This window comes from Ursus americanus, chromosome 6, assembly GCF_024610735.1.
Source record: "Ursus americanus isolate L20-20 chromosome 6, mUrsAme1.1.p, whole genome shotgun sequence".
NCBI lineage: Eukaryota > Metazoa > Chordata > Mammalia > Carnivora > Ursidae > Ursus > Ursus americanus.
The window spans coordinates 49,897,414-49,915,500 of NC_142132.1; the positions used below are offsets into that span (position 1 = coordinate 49,897,414).

Here is an 18,087-nt window from a genome sequence, read left to right on the forward strand (position 1 = left end):
GGAATTGCTAGCAGATGCCTATTTCAATGAACACTGCTGGTCCTTAAAATGAACATACGTTCTCTGTTTGGAAGGGCAGGCTGGCCAATCTGTAGGTTCTGCAGTGAGACTGAACAGCTAACTGAAGTTGTCAAGTTAGCCAGATGAGGCATCTCTGACCACTCATCATCCCCCACAGTCCCCCCAACGGCTTTCTGTCCCATGGATGTCACATCAAGAGGACAATGAGGCCGAGCATGCCCAGAGAGATCAACTGCAGCAGGGAGTTCTCTTCCAAAAGCATTTCCATGTGCCACCAAGGTGGCCTCCGCAGCATGGCAATAAGAGCCATGCCATTAAAGGCAAGTTTCCATTTTATGTGCTCAAGCCTTCTGTGGCAGGATCCCACGATTCCCCAGGAAACCTGATTTACCATCCCATCGCCCTGTTTTTATAGGGCTTGACTCTGCAAATGGAACTGATGGAGACCTTATCCGCGAGTCACTGAGTCCTCAGGTATAATTGCAGATTTACAATGCCTACAAAGTCATTCTGTCATACTCATGTCTTCTTAGCATGCCCCTGAAAGGGACTCCCTAAGGCTTCAGCTGAGTACCATTTACTCCTCCCCCCACCACCAAACAAAAAAAGATTCTCCTCCTGGGAGCCCACTTTTCCTTACCCCAGAGTTCACAAGCCAGGAAGCCCTATATGGATCTGATGACTGCTAGTAAAGACAAGGCAGTCACGTGTAGGAAAGCTCACTTGTGGGGTGGCTGACAAGGTCTTACAGGGAGAAGTTGTATGGGAAAAGAGAGAAAAGAAAAAGTGTACTCTGAGTCATGTTGGTGAGATTTTTCACAGCTAATCACACACAAGAATGATTCACTACTCACTCTGCTCTACTCACTCATTTTTCATATCATACTTTTCACTGCCCCATCAGCCTGTTCCACCAAGGTCAAATGAAGGGAATGATAGCATGTACACCAGACTGAGATTTATTATAAACGGAGTCATTCACCTTTTATGTGGAGCAAATGGGCTCCTGAAATCACCATTTATGAAGATGGACCTGAGCAACAGTCATGTGAGGAGACAGCAGGGGAGAGAGACTCAGTCCAAATGGCACTGTGGAATTCCCATGGTCCCCTTTCCCATACACAGAATACAGACTGATGCCACCCATTAGCTTGAACTTAAGCGTATACAAGACTTTGAATCAAGGTCAGAGCTGAAGTTATGTCTTTGTTCTATTTTACATAGCGTTGGAGAGGGTCTTCCAGAGAAGGCAACATTTGAGCAGATCTTAAATGAAATGCATCAGACAAAGAACACTGTTCCAAGATTTTTATAAAAGTTACTTGAATAATAAGGTTTTATTATATAACCGAAGTCCAAAGATAAGATGCTTTCCAGGGTTAATTCACCAATCATGATATCACCAAGGACCCAAGTACTTTCATCTTTCTGCTCTGCCACCTTCAATTCAAAACTCCTCCTCACGGAGCTAGGATGGATGCTACAGGCATCACATGTAGATACAACCACACCCAGAGAATGGGTTCTCTATTACAGAGGAAAACTTTCCCAGAAGTCCCCAACATACAGACCACACCTCGTGATCACTGACAGTAAGAGGATCACATGCCTGTGCCCAAACTAATCACAGGAGACTGGGGAGGAAATACTTCCCATGATTCCACAACATGAAGGTCTTGAAGGTCCTTCAATGACATGAAGCATTAACTATACAAACAGGGCTCTGAGTACAAGCATAAGGCAGAACGGAGGTGATTACTGGGAATAGGTTCTACACCTACCCTCAGGATTTTGTACTCACATTTCCCCCTACTTTTCTGTCTCCATAGCATCCTTCCTCACATCTCTGAGGTCTCAGCTCAAATGTTAAGTTATGCAAGAGACCTTCTCTACGCACTCCATCTCAAAGAATGTACACTTACACTCATCATTCTCTACTCTCTACTTTAGTCTTCTTCATCGTGCTTACCAGCACCAGATGTGTGTGTATGTATTTGCTTACCATTGGTCTTCCCCCTCCAAAAGCTTCAGGCACATAATAGCACTCAAATATTTATGGAATGAATGAAGAAAAGGAATTCACTGGTATGTCTCACCCTTAGTCTTAATCCTCTAGTGTTTGCCATGCCAGCAAACAGTTCTCCTTGCTCTTCTCTATTTTCCTGCCCCCATATTTTTGTTCACACTATCCTCCTCCTGCAACATCCTCTCCACTTTTCCTCTGCTTCTTTAAATTCTGTCTTTAAGAGCCAGCTCAAATTCCACTTCTTTCATAAAGCCTGTCATGATGATCCAAACCCCACATGATCTCCGAAGAGTACTTTCAATTTGCAAAGCTCATGTTACTCCTTTCACAGTGTTTCCCTTGAACCCAAAACTGGAGCTGTATGTAGCCTTAGATCTTGACTCACTCAACACGAGTTTTATAACTGAGGAGACAGAGTCCCAGAATTGCTTCAACCTGCCCGGTAATGGACCAGTAGAACATGTCCTAAGATTGACAGTCCCTCTTTCACAATTAGCCAGCACTAAAATTTGTACAATATTCTCCAGTTGGCAATTTTTTATTTTTGCTGCATAACTGGGTGTTTGGGGAAAACGAATGGCAAATAAATATGCAACTCTGCGCTAATAAGCACAAATAGACACTCTGTCAGCCCCAAAAACATGGATTAAGGTTCAACTGAATGAGAGAAACCTTCCTTATCCTTATTCTTTCATGAGTCTGCACTCACTGGTGGAACGGAGCATGATAGTGGGGCTGCCAGTAAAGAGAAATACAAAATGCCAGGGGATAGAGAACTATGAAAGAGCTCAGTTACTTGACATTTCTAAGCCTCAGTATCCTCATCTATGAGAGGAATGAAATTAGACTAGATCAACTAACCAGCAGGACTTGCTTTAAAAAAAAAAAAAAAAACAAGCTGATGTCAAACCCAAAAAGCATAACTACTTTGGTTGTAGCAGGTATTGCTGACATCCTTACCCTCTGAACATCTTGCTTATCCCCAACAATAGTTTCTTCACCACTGGATGGCTTCATTTTTGGGGATGTCTCTCCTAGCAGTGCGATATGATAGTTCTAAAATAGATGATCATGGTACTAATAGTACTAAGAATACTGAAAGACTGCAGTGACTTATAGAACAATTTATACTCTCTACAGCCCCAGAAAGAAGTTATTTTTTTTTTAAGATTTTATTTATTTATATGACAGAGAGACAGGCAGCGAGAGAGGGAACACAGCAGGGGGAGTGGGAGAGGAAGAAGCAGGCTCATAGCGGAGGAGCCCGATGTGGGACTCGATCCCGGTACGCCGGGATCACGCCCTGAGCCGAAGGCAGACGCTTTAACGACTGCACTACCCAGGCGCCCCAGAAAGAAGTTATTAATATGGGGCAGACACTGGTCTTCTGAAACCATGATAAATCAAGTGTTCATAAACCAGGAATGGGTAGATGGACGAATGGATGGGAGGGAGGGAGGGAGGAAAGGCAATCTAACTTTTATTAATTTTAAAAAGAATAATCAAATTATCATCAATTGCTAATTAGACCAAAGTTAATCACAGTTATATAGGAAACAAATGTAAGTAGCCTAGATGCCCAACAATAAGAGAACTGGCAAAGAAAACTGGACCAAATACCCTGTGTCTCCACTAGTCACCTTGTTTCAGAAGAATTATTAAGGGCATGAGAATATGCTAAAAATATACACTGATACATAAAAAAGGTCCAAAAAAGAGTAGGGAGTGATCCAAGTTTCCAAAAATGTAATGTGTACATGTTTTTTTTCTAAAAAGACTGAACGATACAGAACAAAATATTAACAGTGGTAACTTCTGGGTAGTGGGATTACTGGTATTTTTTTTCCTTCAGAATTTTCCTATTTTTTTTCAAACTTCCTACAATAAGCATGTATTTCATTTATGATAAGAAAAAGGTTGAAATAAATTAAGAAGTAGAAAATAAAACCGAGTGAACATTCTGTGTTTCTTACCCATCCCACTTAAAACCTCAAAAGTCTAAGGGATTTGGAGTGATGTACCAGAACCACCCAAATTGACCCCAAAAGAATAAGAAGGGGAAAGGTGAAATCTCTCTGGACCCCATGTCAGTATCCTTGGCATGGATCTCACCCCTTCTGACTATCAGAATTTGTAAGGAGAGGGGCCTCCGACACCTGTACTCTGCTTCTGGGAAGCACAGGTACAGTGATTCTTATGAGATGTGCTGGCAAATAGGATGTACAGATCAGGAAAGCTATGATAAATAAAGGCAAAAAAAAAAAAAAAAACAGTTCCTAATCTGCCTCCACAAATCAGGGACCCACATGTGAGAAGAGGTACCATTCTTTTCTCGAAATTCTCCTGCGATTGCCTTTGAGATCCCAGGTTTCCATACTATAAAAAGACCAGAATTCTCTGTGACCTGTTACACTGAAGTGTATCTCTGGGCCATGTGTGAGCCAGCCTTAGTAAACTTAATTTTATCACTTGTCAAATTTTTCAACCTTTGAAAAATTACTCAATACCAGAATTAATGTATGATAATAACATCCAAGCGGTTAGCCAGCTCCGAACTCAGATTATCCCCAAACGATGCTGGATATCCACCTGAGGGTGGCAGGGCTGCCAGGCTGCCAGAGCCTTTAGTCTGCATGAGGAACGTGGGTGTGAGCATGAGGGCAAATCCACTTTTCAATACCGGCAGAGTGATAGATAATCTATGCCATACCTGAAAATATGTCTCATGGATCTCCATGCAATAGACAATGTATTAATTTCATTTTTTTTAAACTCCCATTCATCATTTGTAGCAAGCCAACAGTCCTTCTCCCAAGACCTTGCTTTAATTGTGAAGGCAGCTGATATTGCATTCTGGGCCAACATTTCTCAGAACTATGTTGCTACCTCAGACATTTAGCTCCATGTGGAATCTGAGAAGAGAACTAAGTATAGTCTGGAGGGCTGTCAAAGAAAGACATCTCCTCAAAACCAGGTGTGTGCACATTAAGCCAGCACCCTTAAGGGTTTGTTTGTTTGTTTAATAGAGAGAGGAAAAAAATCAGAAACTCTTCATCTTTCCGGGCCATTTCTCTGAGGGGAGAGGGAGGAAGGGGTGGGGAGGGGAAGAAGGAAAAAACAAACTTTATTTTTGGATGGAAAATGTATAAAGGATGTATTAGACCCATCAGCATCAATTCTGAAATACAAAGTTTCTTTCAGTGTATTCCAAAATGAGAAAGAGATATTCCAAGCTCCATAAAGTCCCAGGTTCCTTGAAAGTGCCAAAAATACAATGACTCATTTAGAAACCATCACACTTAAGGCTGGATAGAATTAAGTTGGCGATAAGTTACCTTTTCACTTTCTGACAACATGTGTGTGTGTGTGTTTATGTTTCTCTTTTAGAATCTTAATTCTTATCCAAGACTCCTCAATCAACTGGTCTCAGAAAATCACTTTATTCATACAATGAAACAAAATCCTAAATGTATATTTGAGTATGGCACTCAATTATAATAATTTGATTTACCTTCTATTGCTTCATACAAGCACTGACTGTATTTAAAAAGAAAAAAAAATTCAAATAGGTTTTGGACCATACTCCACACTGTTCTTTTCTATAACCATTCCATAAATAGTAAACCTATTGTACCATACCCAAAACTATACATTTTTCTCGGGGCGGGGGGGGGGGAAGATAAGATTCACCTCTTTTTCTGACCCAATTAATTTTTTGTTTTTTTTTTTTAATTTAATTGTAGTAATACTTAACATGAGATCTACCCTCTTAAATTCTTTCTTTGCCTAATATAATATATTGGGGTTTGGGTTAAAGCATATCTCCTACCTTAAAGTAAAATGTTACCAGCATTAAATATTGAGTCACTCATTAACATATGGACTGGATAAAGGTAGAAAGACACTAAGTTTTTCCTGCACAAAGGAGGCAAGCATTATCATGGCTATCACACTCTTTCATGAAGCAACAATAGATCTCCTTCTAGAAACATCATTTTCAAAAGGAGCAGGTAAATATTATTATTTACTACACTAAGGCAACAATAACTGATTAAAGCAAATTTAGTGGAAACATTAAAATAATGGCAGGGGAAGAAAATTTATTCTGCAGAAACACTGTGTGAACTTATTGGAAATAATCAGCCGCTCAGTTTGAATTAAATGAGTGAGAGTGAATGTGGGGCGGAGGGGGGGGCAGTGTAGAGGGAGGTTGAAAGAGAAAGCCTGGCACACACTAGCTGGAATCTGCTAGCTTCCCTCCGCTGTGGCGGCTAGGAAAATCTGCAAAGATGCAAACAATCCTTGGGTGTTCAGTTAGCAGTGAGTAAATTGCTGTGGGATCTAAGGGCGGGCATACTTTAGCAGGCAATTCCTCTCTGTCTTTCATTCTGTTTGTCTGTGTTAAATTCCCCCTCTGCCCTCATCCATTCTCACATCCAGTTGCCTGCTTTGTCCATCCATCAATCCCCTCACTTTGTCAGTGCTGACTTCATCCCGGCTCTCACAGCCGTGTTGCAGCCATCCCGAGGCCGAGGCCGCGGGGGAGCCCCCCCGCCTGCCGCAACCTGCCTGCTTCCCGATCTGCTGACAGAGGACCCAGTCAGCCGCTTGTCGTTTTCTATTGCTCGGGCCAGAAAAACACTAATACTCAACCTGATTCCTATCGTCCTGCTTTTCACCTTTTCTATTGAAGAGGATGGAAGAAAGACACAAGAGAAACAAGGCGGGGGGGGGGATAGGGGTAGCAGGGGTTGGCGGGGAATGGAGAGAGATGTTTGCTGAATTTTCTAGAACAATTTGCACACCAGTCAGGTGGAGGCTCAATCCAGCTTCCTGTACCACACATCAATAGAAATCACAGGGAGAAAATGTAGCACTAATTAAGGGTTGATAAGCTGTAGTCAACCGCGGGTTAGGAGGGAAGAGAAACAGCAGACTACCCAGGTCTGTGCAAGCCCAGCCCTACACAGCACTTTCACCACCAGTTTAGGAGGGAAATTTTGCAGTTTTTTCTTTTTTCTAAGTTTTACCTTCAAAATCAAACAGATATGCTGGGAGAAAAATATTAGATGATTGTTCTTATTCAAAAGATCACTTGCAAAACATTTCATGGAGGGGGGAGCTTACTAAAGAGGAAAATAGTTACCTAGCAACAAAACTATTTTAAAACATTCTTCAGTGTACTGCCTGATCGTGTGCTCTTAATTCAAAGATGTATAATTCTGAGCACCTGCCGAATTATTAAAATATTTCTTCCCTGAATTCTAAACTCCTCTTTTTCTCCCCCCTGAACAGGGCAAACTTCACAATAAGCATAATCAGTATGATAAAAAAAAAAAACTTTTCAATGCTACACATTTCTTTAAATTTTACTCTTAGGGTGGAAAGCCGAATTTCACTTGAAATATGAGCAATTAAATTATTAAAACTATTTATACAACTGTGCTTAAAATGACTTTAAAATAAAGCAGCTCAGTGGGGTAGGTTTTTCTGTAAGTGCTGATAATCGTAACTAGCATTTGGGAGGTCTGGCTACCTGCAAGGCATTTTCATGTATGTTATTCGATCCTCATGCCACACCATCCTCCAGGGATTGGTCCAGGGATTTTTGGAGCTGAGAAAGAGGAAACTCAGCAATTCAATAACTTTCCCCCAAATCGTCCCACTGCTAAGTAAGGGCATAAGAATTCAAACACAGCTATTGGAATTCCAACTCTTCGCCCAACAGATGAGTGCATCCGGTCACCTGGCCCTAAAGCTTCTTTGTGATTAAAGAAAAAAAACCTGAAAGATCTCCTGGGACAAAAATGACTTAACTGAACCCATTTCTCTATCTAAAGTGTGACCACAAAACACTGGGATTGGTGTTGGAGTACAGCACCCCCAATTCTTATCTGGGGAGACTATTCACTTTCGTATTGACTGAAACGGACAACCTGTGTGAACAAACCAAGAGAAGTTTCCTGAAGAAATGCTAGTGACTTAGGAATAAATGTGTTGCCTTTCCGGGCACCAACTTTGAAGAGCTAAGCACTCGCTCGCATGTTTTAAGTTTTGGTGCGTGTTAGGAAATCAATGGCAGCATCCTGTGACCCACCACACCTCGTATCTAGAAAGATTTGGGAGGGGAAGACTTGCAGGCACAGCGTGAAGAGAAAAGAGGACTGGAAAGCCAGCAAAGCCTCCCTGCTCTCCAGTCTCCACTCAGGACTACCACCACACACCCAATCCAGAACCCTCACCCATAGCTCGTTCCCCGTTCCTTTTGTTTTCTCAAACCCACATGCTCAGATGGGCTTTGGCTGGGACACAAGAGACCAGGGAAAGGGGAGAGGGAAAAAAAGGCAGTGGCACAAAGTCTCCTCTGCGTTGCTACTATACACATCAGACATCTCTAATTAGACAGCAACAAAATTTTATTAATAGGATGGACATTATAGAATGAGCTTGTTATAAATGGGCCCTGTCAGGGCCTTATTCAGCTACCAAATGAGTATTCTCAGTTCAGTGCTCTCATCTGAGGCATCACGCCTAGTGCTGGATAACAAATGATTGCTATTAACCGTATTGTTAGTAATGATGGCTGAAAACAAACAAAAACCCATAAATAACAGTCTACAGAAAAATTAACCCATAAACTTGATAGATACCCAGCTGAGAAATAATAAATGACACTTTGGGGCCTGCTGGGAGAAGCTAGTGGTTTTTGTTTTCCTCTCTGTCATTAACACATTTTCTGTGCTAAAAATTAGATTCTGATATATAATTATCAACGCTCCCAGATATTAATTCTGCTATCGCTCCCTTGGTTTCTCTTCTGGCTGGGCTATAATGTTATTCACAGATTACTCTGCGAAAACACACCCAACACTTAACAGAACAGGTCAAAGTGACAAGTGGCTTCTGCTGACAACACCAACCTGCATCGTCTTTTTAACCAGGGACACAAAACAAATTTCTCATATTAATTAACTAGGGTTTCCTTCCAGCCACAACAGGCCCGTACAATGTGATGGGAGCTAAGCAAATTCCCTACTTCTCTAATGAAGGCGGCCAAGGGAAGCGAGGAGTGACAAAATTATCTTGCATTTATGGCATTCGAATCCACATTCATTAATGTCTTTCAGGGAGGAGACAGGCTTCAAAACAACTTTCCAACAGCAGAGCAGCTCTCACCTTGAGCCCCTTCCTCTCACAGGGCTCCGTGGAAGGGCAAGGACATGCACCCACAGATAACATGTGAGCAAGAGACCTTCCCTGAAAGGAGCCAGAATTTCAGCCACAGAGTCCGAATTAGCACTGTCCCTGAAAAAAAAAACGTAAACTTCCCAAATGCCATGACTTCCACACAATTAATTGACCTTGACTGGAATACGATCTCCCTGTCAGTGGCTTGTATTTGCCAGGAACTACCAAGAGGAGTGAAATTCACCAGGCTCCTCCATGGCCTGACCCATACCCTGTAAGCAGACAAGACACACACACACACACACACACACACACACACACACACACACACATACAAACACACAGTACTCTCATGCACATATGTAAAGTCCTTATCGCCAGTTTGGGAATCTACTCTATGAATTTCTTCTGCTATCTCTCTGAAAGCTTAAAATTCAAGGAAAATAACTGGAGGAAACTTTTTTTTTTTTAATCAAAAAGATGAAGGTGCCCAACTTAAAGAATATATATTTAATTGTTATGTTTGATTAAAATTAAGATAACGAAATTTGAGAAAACTAAACTGAGGCCAGCAGAGTTGGGGCGGGGGGAAAGATCCATACAAATAAGCCAGTGCAAATAAGTGAATGAATTAGCGGATACACCCTCCACTTCCCAAGCCTAGCCTTCTGCTAGGGGAGAAAAGAGGCAGCAACTTCCTAGTCCTAAACAAATGCCTTCAAATACAGCTCTTTCACCAGTTAGGGGAACTAAACATAAGAACAGGAAAATTATTTAAAATTAGGCAATATGACCAAGTCTCTCAAACACAGAAGCAAACATGGAGGGAGGGCAGGGATGAATGCAAGAGGCAGAGAAGAGACAGCGTAGGTGACTATCAAGAGAACTGAAGCCGCTGTGTGAAAAGCTGGGGGTGAAAATAGTTGGTGTTTTAACCCCATATTTAGAAAACCTTCCTAATTCCCAGCAGTTGTGGGATGTTCCCTTTCTCCTTGCAAGCTCCATCAAGGAACCTGAGCTGGCCACGATGTAAATAATATTTTTAAGATGGGATTTTTTTTTTTAAATAAGCAAATGATCTCCCATCTCCCGTGCCTCGTTGTTAACCCTCGCGCCTCGTGCCTGTGATCACGCTGCCTTGATGACAAGAGCCTACGCTGCAAATCCCTCACCCTCCTTGCACTCCATTTTCTCAGTATCTGGCATTGCGATATTAAATAACTATAAAACTAGAAAGCCAAAATAACTAAATCACCTGGCAGCCAATTTCTGAGAGTTAAACCACAAACCCGGAAAATGGTGGAGTGTGTTGAAATAATGTAAAGGAAACCCATAAATTCAAACTTTATGTTCTGTAAAGAACAAATATGAAAAAGGCATCAAAATAATGAAAGATTGTTTATGTATTCTGGCATGAAATGGGAATGTGTTATGAGAGAGAGAGCAGTGGTGGAGACAGATCGACGGAGCTGACAGTGTGGTATTCATCCTGCACGGTGCAGCAGACGCCCCGCTAGTGGCAGTAGACAGCACAATAAATCAAGGGCTCTCGAAGCTGTACCTACAGCTTATTACATCCAAGATGACAAATAAATAATAATCCCTGTCAGAGCGGCCCTTTGCTCAAGGATTGAGCCTGAAACCTTTGGCTCATCACTCCTCATCTTAAGTGAAAACACTAGAACTAGGGAATTGGAGGCCACGGTTTGCTAAGCTCATGAAACACAAAACAAGCGGGACCCGGGAACTAGGACTGCACAAGAAAGGTCAAGAAGGAAGGAAGGATAAACATTTAAATAATCCTGACCGAGAGGGGGCAAAGCAGTGGAATGAATGCAGGTTAACGTGCCCTAATCATCAGGGGGTAAAACAACAACAACAACAACAACAACAACAACACCTGACACCGATGCCTTGTCCCCACCCCTAACACGGAGAAATTCCAGGCTTCACCTGCAACGCAGACCGGGGCAGGCAAAGAGGCAGGGTTGTAGAGTAGAGGCACCAGAAGCCAAACACCAGTGGCCACCAGCCTCCCAACCCCTCACCACCCCATTCGCCTTCCCGCCTTATTTAAAACGCAGCCAACTCGTGGAACCCCATCCTCCCCATGTAGCGACTCCAGCTCCCTCGCAGCCTCAAAGAAGAGGCGCAACGGCGCTGACCGGGGCCAAGGCAGGAAGAAGCCGGAGTCCCAGAGCCATTGCTGCTTCCCAGCGTGGTGGCTGAGTCACCTCCTCTCACGTGCATCACTCGCCGGCTCCTCGACATAGGGATGACAGAACCCTGCCTCCAAATTCGCCTGGCATCCACGGCCATTACGACCTTGAACTCCTCTCTGAACTTGGAGCTTTCCTGTTTCCCTCTTATTCCCGAGTGGTTAGGTGGAAGGTTTTCCAGACCATCCCTCTGTCTGGGTCAACTCTACAGCTACAGTTCCCAGTCCGGCTTTCCAAGCAAGGCCATCTCTTGTCCCTACCTGACACACGCCCATCCCCTCACTGCCTTCAGGAAAGCACAGACACAGTAGAATCTGATAGGGCCAAAAGGGTTTGGGCTCCAGCTCCCCCAGAAGACAGACACAGACACAGACACACACACACACACACACACACACCCATCTTCACTCCTGAATATGCTGCTGGCTGCTATTCAGCCAGTACACCGCAAATCCCCGCCACCTCTGGGCATGAAAACAAAATTACGTTTTGTCATTTGAGAGAAGTGCATCAAGATGGCTCTGCCAGGGGCGCCTGGGTAGCGCAGTCGTTAAGCGTCTGCCTTCGGCTCAGGGCGTGATGCCGGCGTTCCGGGATCGAGTCCCACATCGAGCTCCTCTGCTGGGAGCCTGCTTCTTCCTCTCCCACTCCCCTGCTGTGTTCCCTCTCTCGCTGGCTGTCTCTCTGTCACATGAATAAAATAAAATCCTTAAAAAAAAAAAAAAAAAAGATGGCTCTGCCAAAGGGCACGGGAAACATTACAAAGACCTAAGTCCTAGTGGCTAAAGTAAGCCTCTGATGTTACAAAGGGGAAATGGCCACCATTTTCTGCTCATCCTAGAGTACAGTGGGGTGCCCCTAGTGCTTCACCTACCCACCCTTCTTTAAGACAAAGACTACATAGCAGACGAGTGGGCACCGGCTTTGGTCAGGTGGACCTGAGTTCAAATTCTGACTCCACACAGGTTGGAAGACCTCAGGCAGGTCACTTAACCTTGCTGACTTTCCGTTTCCTCATCTGGAAAAAAACAGCGAACGCTACTAATTCCCAACCCACAGGATTGTTCTGAGATTCGGTGAGATCAACGTGCTTGATAGTTCATGACAGATTCTGGCTGCCCAGCAGAGGCCAGTCCTTATTCCAGTTTGATTTTTTTCCTGATTTTCTGTCTTCTACTAAAGCATGTCTTCTACTTTAAATGAATGGTATCATCTACATGACTTTAGATCCTCACGAACCTTCAAAATATCCAAAATTCTCTACAGAAACACAAGTTTCTTATAAAAATCATTTGAGACTAAAGCATATACATAGCCCAGAACGTGGAAGAAATTTATCTGAGGCTTTTAAGAGGCTTTGGGCTATAAGTAGGTAAGTGATACAATAAAATGCAATCACCTCAACCCAATAATTCTATACCTGGGACTCGATTCCTAAGAAAATAAACCAAAATATGGAAAATTCATATGCACAAAGACATACATAATACTGTTATTATGGGTGGGGGAGAAGCAGACAAATCAACCCATAGTGAGATGTAAAAATATGTTTAAAATTATTTTTTAAATTATGGAATGCTTGTTTGATGAAATAATATACAGACTTCAAAAATGAAGATCATGAAGACCATGCAGCAACATGGCAAAATGCATATTATTTAATGTAACATGAAAAAGGCTGAACATAAAATTGACACTTGGCTCTCATTTTAACTATGCAGCATTATGCCTCTGGAAAAAGACAACCAATACACACACGTAATAATAGTTGTGCCAATTTGGCAGAATCAGAGGTTTTTATATGCTTTCATTTTTTTCAAACTTTCTATGATTATGTTTCACAATACTTTTTGAATTTAAAAAACAATTTTAAAAATTCAAAAGAAGGTCAATGAATTGGAAATCTGGGAGCAAAAGCTGCAGACACCAAAATTTTTTAGGCTCCCACTGCTTCCTGCCATCCAAGACACCATGGTGGGGATCTCTTGTGAGCTGATGGGCAAAAGATGGAACAAAAGTGTTTTTGAAAGGTTGCCCTCCTACACCAACCCCTCATCTGCCTTTTCCAGTTAGACCCCATATGTGATACCCTTCCAGCCAGTCCTTTCCCATCACCCATGTACACTTCTGGCCTCGTTGATGCAGTCACTCAGACACTCCTGTTTAATGAAAAAACATCAGTCTTCGAAGTCTGAGGGTTTGGAATCCCTCCTGCAGCCCCTTATAATATCTTGTTATCACGCACTTAATGTTCCAAAGAACTATTTCAAAAGTGAGCTGGAAACAAGACAAGGAGGGGAGATGGGAAAAAAATCAAGAAAAAGTTGTCCTCTAACTATCCTAAGCCCTGAGCCCCTTTCCTTGGCCAGCATACAATTTCTAGTCCTTGGATTTTCCTCCTTTCTTATCCCATGAACTAAGTGGGGGAAACTCTCAAGTTGGAGATTAATACCTTAACTTTCCATCAACATTCCAACTCACACAACTTGGTGATACTTTGTAGATTGGGGTTTTGTTACAAGAAGACAGCTGAGGACTCTGCCCTTTCATGAAAACAAGGAAAAGAGAAAGTAACACTGGGGTCTTCTTCTGTGATAAGTCCTTCAATAGACACCTTAACTCAGCTGCAACAAATTCATGAGACGACTGGACCCGCCCCAGCCCGCAGCAGCTCTCCTTCTGTCATCTAGGTGAGGGCATTCTCTTCAGAATGCGTGTCTATGCAGTCTAATACAGAAACCCTTTACTTATGGCAGTTCGAATTTCAGGTCCTAATTTATTCTCCATGTATTCTCCTACCTCTCTTCCTCACTGCTTCCTGGAAGGCGCACCTAGTCCAGTCAACCGGTTTAGTTTACAGTTCCTTACCTTTAACCCAGAAAGGTAAGGAGCCTGTCTGTGACAGAAGTTCCTGTCAGGGCTGGGACTGGCACTTGGGCTGCTGGTCTTTCCAACACACCATGTTTGCTGCTTCCAATTACTAGTTTCCACATAGCAGAAAAGGTAACACCCTCCCAGTATCTTGTAAGAAAGTGCGACAGACAGTCCTATATGGTCCACATGAGACCAGGACTCTCTCACTACTCCTGAAAAAGAACTGTCTCTCTAAACTGAGGTTCATCCCATGGTCAACAAATGGTCGCCGTGAACCTTTGGTGGGATAGAGGAGGGTGCCACATAAGGCTAAATTCTTAAAGCATGACATGGTCCAAGATTAATTTTTAAGACATGTAATTGGAGATATGTTTGGGTTCACTGGCTTAAAATGAGTTAACTTAGCAAAAGACACAAGTAAACAATAATGCAATCATTCAATACAATATCACTGTCTAAAGATTCTTTTTAAATATAAACATGGCAATTCTGCTCATACATATTACATACATTTGCAACAATACAGAAAAGCTGAAACGTGGTTATTGTTGAATTGAAAAAGTCCCAGAATCCCACTAAGAAAATACTGCGAGACAATAATGCATAGTTCAGGTGCACACTATAACTGACTTAAATTATTATGGATGTACTTCATACTTAATTACCTTTCTAAAATATGTCGGGGTATTTTGTCATGAACTCTGCAGAGTTGGCTGTACCTCTACTAAATACTGCTCTGAAATGCAAACCCTTCGCTAATGTTTTTATTTGAATAACTTATTACCCAATATAGCAAGCATCAACACATTTTATAGAACCAGAACTTGGCTCTCTGAAATTCCTCCTACCCTAATGCCAGTCACTGTTGGGAGCATTTAGTTATAAATTGTCTTTCAATAAAAGTAAAAGCTCCCAAAACAACAAAATGAAAAGACACAGCAGCTTAAATCAAGGGAAGTCAATTTCCACATGCCGATCCTAAATATTTCATGGCCCTATTTTATTCTGACATTTGTAGATGACTAAAGTGTTACAAAGGAAATAAAATGCTGATTAAAGAGTTCACTGTCATAAAGGTTACTGAATTGTAAATGGCCCTCTCCATCTTCCTGTTAATAGGTACCCAGCTGTAAACATCATGAAGGATGTGACGGGAGGGCGGCTTCCCTCCTTTAGGAGCTGTATATACATTAATCACTGAATCACCAAGCCATGCTTAATTGCAAGCTGTATATCACACAAATCCATGGTAAGTAGAAGGAAACTCATTATTGCTGCTTCATAACTGCTGGGTACTTCTCATTTTAACCTCCTCACACCTGGGACACTTTGTTGCTTTATAGCAGGCATGCAGAAAAGGTACCACACCACTAATTACAGCCCACACTGGCACCTCCACCTCAGCTCCCTGAAAGAGAAAACGGAACAGTCTAGAGCCGCAGCCATCCCAGGCTTCTGCCTCATTGCCACTAAGTGAGTTTTTATATGTGGCTTCCCGCGCTCCCCTCCCCTGTTCCCTTCCTGGGGACAACATGTTGAAATCCATTACTCCTTGAGAGTTTACAGAACTCTTTAAATGATAAAGAAAAAAAAAACCTGCAGTATATTTTGCTTTGACAAAATTATTGATTTAAATCCCATACAATAGCACAATACTATTTAAAGGTCAACCCAAGAAAAATGAGTTTACACCCGAACAGAGCTGAGCTTATCTGTCATGAAAGTGTAATGATGTGTTTATTCCCTCACTAGGGTGTATATATTTTTCAGGAAGATATAACAGTCTACTTGCAGGTGAAATCTGCTCTTAAATGGGAATTTCAGAAGATATTTACATTTCAGATGGTGGAGCTGATATCTGAAGCCCTGAGACCCATTTCTGTACTTACTAGTCAGGTGAGTATTTATTTTCGTCACCTAAAAATTATTCTTCTCACTCCCAGGTCAAAAACGAGACATCTACTTGAAAACTATAACCACAACTCATATGGGAATCTTTCAAGAAGGCTAAGGTTGCAAGCAGAATGCAAAGGTTGCCATGATAACAGCCTCTTCTCGTGTTTTGGTTTCTCTTTCCCATTTCAAAAAGACAGCAATAAAAGGCTCTAAGTTCATTATTTCTAGAAACATTTGTTATTAATGCATCTATATATTTGTCTTTTTTTTCTTTTCAAAAGGCCAACTGATGTACGATTAACCCCAAAACTACCCCCATTGCCCTTCCTTACTTGACCTCCAAAGGTACTCAGATCTGGGCCTCACTGGGATGGAGTAAAAGGGATGAGGCCTGATACCCGACAACCAGGTCACAGCCCCTAAAGCAAACCTACCCCGCGGCCTCTCCACTGAGCTCCAGTATTTACTATTTATTAGGAGCCAGGTACAATGCTGGTTATGAGGGTATAAAGCACAGTACCTTCTGTCTTGAAAAGCTTCATTCATTCATCTGGTAAATGGACTGAGCACCTATCATGTGCCTGGTACTGTGCAGTGACTTCTCAGAGACTATAGTCTTACAGGGCCCACAGACACTGAATACACAAATACAAGAGAAATAAATATCCCCAAAGTGGACTTTCAGTATGCTAGTGCTGCATATAGCAAGGGAAGCCAAACTAGTCAATATGGTTCAAGGAGGGCCTTCCTTATTTGACCAGAGACTTGAAGGATGGGAAGGTGTCAACTACATGGAACTGGAGAGGACAGGTGAAGGCAGTGGGAAGGGCATGTGCAAGGGCTCCAAGACAAGACAGAATCTTCTGCAGAGAACAAACAGAGTTGCCTGTGACATAGGATTTGACTGAAGGGCAGGAGGGAGAAGAAAATCTTGCCAACAGTAAGAGTCCTGAACCTAAGGGAAACCACCAGAAGGTATCCAGCCTGGGAGTGCCATCGACCAAGGACAATATGGAAACCAGATCAGAGGTGAGCACACGTTACTGTTGAAATTCCTCTCCAGAGAATATTAACAATGACAATGGGGATCAATGCCAGTGACCTGAAGAACAGCAAAGAAACTACCCTACTACTCCATCAGCACCAGTGCACAAGAAGCACATTTCCAAGAACCAGCCTTTATTCTCGTGTTGTAAAGACTGAGCCAACTAGACTCATGATTCAGCTAGTAGAGGCTTCTTCCCTTTCCACAGGTGTAATCCGACAGGTCTAGGGTTTACGACAGCTCTGAAATTCTTATTACCTACCTTCAGCACCCACCAGTTCACTGGTTATTTTCCTATCATTATTAGCTCTATCAAAACATGAGCTGGAAGAGCGATCACTTCCAAATCCAGGCAGCATACTGCTAATACTTGTAGTGAAAGCTGCTTTTGTGTCTTTGGTCAGAAACAAGAACAAAGCTATTGACCAAAACTCAGTCTGAAGGTTGTCAAAATTTTATTTATCCAGACATCTCCTTGTTCCCCACCATCATGGGTGTTGGTATTTTGGTTGTCTAAAAATCAGCTAGTGTATGAATTTTACTTCCTTCCAACACTCCTTACAGGGAAGAGGAGTTGGTGTTCATGAATCTTCTATTGTTCTATTGTTGGCAGATCCTCAAAGCCTCTCACATTCAGGGAAAAGCTACTTGCCTTGTTGGGTGAACTGCAAGAAGACTGAGCACAGTCCTACAGCCCATCCCACCATAACTGCCCCACATCCCCTTACCACCATCTGCCACCATCACCCCCCACCACAGTCAACACAGTCACACCCAGGGCAAGAATCTCCTGCTTTCTCAGGGAATCCTTGGCATTG

At 42.5% G+C, this 18,087-nt stretch overlaps 1 protein-coding gene and 1 long non-coding RNA gene across 6 annotated transcripts in view; one reads left to right on the top strand and one right to left on the bottom strand.

The window, feature by feature from the left end:
• LRMDA (leucine rich melanocyte differentiation associated) overlaps window positions 1-18,087 on the bottom strand; it is a 1,014,087-nt gene that overhangs the window by 747,401 nt on the left and 248,599 nt on the right. The gene's annotated exons all lie outside the window — the stretch shown is intronic.
• Window positions 5,976-16,578, top strand: LOC123783094 (uncharacterized). The gene is made up of 4 exons (XR_006777117.1): window positions 5,976-6,057; window positions 15,448-15,577; window positions 15,675-15,801; window positions 16,272-16,578. It is a non-coding gene; the product is annotated as an uncharacterized LOC123783094 (long non-coding RNA).